Source organism: Lactuca virosa, chromosome 3, assembly GCF_052849685.1.
Source record: "Lactuca virosa cultivar CGN04683 chromosome 3, Lactuca_virosa_CGN04683_v6, whole genome shotgun sequence".
In the NCBI taxonomy this organism is placed as follows: Eukaryota; Viridiplantae; Streptophyta; class Magnoliopsida; order Asterales; family Asteraceae; genus Lactuca; species Lactuca virosa.
Window position 1 is genome coordinate 155,640,437 of NC_136428.1, and position 2,404 is coordinate 155,642,840.

A 2,404-nucleotide genomic window follows, 5' to 3' on the forward strand; every position below is an offset into this window, starting at 1 on the left:
TCACTCATCAAAGTTGTTGGTTTTGTGTAGGTAATGACTTCCACGAAGAACGGGACGGATGCTCTCGGTTTGGTGCGTTTGACTTGATGAATTGTCTTGATTTCTTCCTCCATGAGCTTCTCCAATTCTTCAAGATCATTATCTTCATCCATATTGAACGCTTCACCTTGAACATTTTCTCCTTGAAATCCATCTTGTACTCCAAAAGTTTCCTCATCATCACCAACCCTCAAAGTAAGTTTGGATTCACGAACATCAACTAAAGCTCTGGCTGTATTAAGCAAAGGGCGACCAAGAATAATTGGGACATTAACATCCTCCTTCATATCCATATTGAACGCTTCACCTTGAAAATTTTCTCCTTGAAATCCATCTTGTACTCCAAAAGTTTCCTCATCATCACCAACCCTCAAAGTAAGTTTGGATTCACGAACATCAACTAAAGCTCTGGCTGTATTAAGCAAAGGGCGACCAAGAATAATTGGGACATTAACATCCTCCTTCATATCCATAATCACAAAGTCAACTGGGAAAACAAATTTCCCAATTTTAACTAGGATTTCTTCTACTATACCCCTTGGATGAGTAACCGAACGATTAGCCATGTGGATGGTCATCTTTGTAGCCTTCATTTTCTGAATATTCAGCTTTTGATAGAATGAACATGGCATCAAGTTTATGCTAGCCCCAGAATCGGCTAAAGCATAAGTCTTCAAGTTATTACCAAACTCACATGGAAGAGTGAGGCGTCCAGGATCTCCCATCTTCTTAGGTATGTCTCCCAATACCACTCTTGAACTTTGCTCACTAAGAACAACTTTAGAATTCTTATTCAACTGCTTACGAGTGTCTATAAGATCTTGTAGGAACTTCGCGTATTCTGGAATTTTCGAAAGTGAATCGATAAAAGGGGTATTAGTAGGAATACCCTTTATTTGCTGAATAAACTCCAGATGTTCCCTTTCCAGTGGAATGAGATGTGCTCGAAACGGAAACGGCAAAGGCGGTTGGTAAGCCGGAACGAATTCTGAATTTTTCTGTTTAGATCGAGCCCACGTCGTGAGAATGGCGGGCGCATGACGAGAGTCTGGTGTTTCAGTAACAATTTCGTTTTCGAGCTTCGACTTCTTTGGCTTTGGTCCGAATGGCTTTGGCTCCTCCTCTAGTGCTTCTAAGAACTCAGAGATGGCCTCTTCGTTAGTATCAATCATCATAACATGGGAATTAGTCTTCTTTTCGGGAAATTGGGGAGATAATCTCTCATTCACCAAATTAGTAAGTTGACCAAGTTGAGCTTCAAGGTTTTGGATGGAGGCTTGCTGATTCCTTAATGATGTTTGCTGGTCAATCATCATTGCTTGCTGAATTTTCATCATAGTTTGATGCTCCTTTATCATTATTCTTTGATCCTTCAATGCTGCATCCGTATCATCATGTCTTTTCTCTAAAGCTTCCATGAAACGAACTAACATGGTCTCCAGATTAGCTTTCTTCTCAGCTGGTGGTTGCTCCTTTTGGTAGAAGCCCCGGCCAGTCTGTCTGTATTTTTCCTCCTTCTGCTTCTTGTACTCATCGTATGGCAGCCACTACTTCTTTGGCTTTCTCCAATCTTCATCATATTTGTCCCCACTCGAGTAGCATACTTGAGCCTTCTTGTTCTCATCTAAATGGCAATCTATAGTCAAGTGTGGACCATTGCATCTCTCACATCCAACTCTTATTGCATGAATTGATTGGTCCATTTGGGTCAATCTCCGGTCCATAGTATTGAGCATTGCCATCATAGCAGCCATCTCTTCAGAATGTGCACCCCCACTGCCTTTTGCTCCATCTTGTCTTGGGTTGTGGTACTCACGAGAGTGTTTTGCGAATTCTTCAACTAACTCCTTGACCTCCCTTGGATTTTTCTTTGTCAGTGGCCCTTAAGAATCAAGGAGTTGCCTTGTCATAACATTGACCCCATCATAAAAAATAGACATCTCTTGTTGAACATTAAGATCATGTTGAGGATAATTTCTTAACAATCCTTTGTAACGCTCCCATGCTTCGTACGGTGACTCCCCCAGTTGTTGCTCAAAGTTGGCTATTGCCTTCCTGAGTTTAGAAATCTTGGATGGTGGGCAAAATTGGTCCAAAAATTGTTCGCGCATCCGAGCCCAAGTAGTGATTGTACGAGGTGGAAGTGCTTTTAACCAATCCTTAGCAACTCCCTTAAAAGTAACGGGAAGCATCCTTAGCAAGATGGTATCTCTATTTACATTCGGGACATTGAAATAATCTGCAATGTCATTGACCTCATCTAGATGCTTAAAAGCATCCTCATGATCCTTTCCATAAAATGGAACATCCTTTAGTGCATTAAGGATGTGTCCCTTCAACTCGAATATGGCAGTGGCAGGAATCG

General features: G+C 41.4%; 1 non-coding gene across 1 annotated transcript; it reads left to right on the forward strand.

Moving 5' to 3' along the window:
- The first annotated feature begins 1,995 nt into the window (after positions 1-1,995).
- On the forward strand, positions 1,996-2,102 carry LOC145168224 (small nucleolar RNA R71). The gene has a single exon (XR_013741795.1). It is a non-coding gene; the product is annotated as a small nucleolar RNA R71 (small nucleolar RNA).
- Positions 2,103-2,404: the final 302 nt, after the last annotated feature.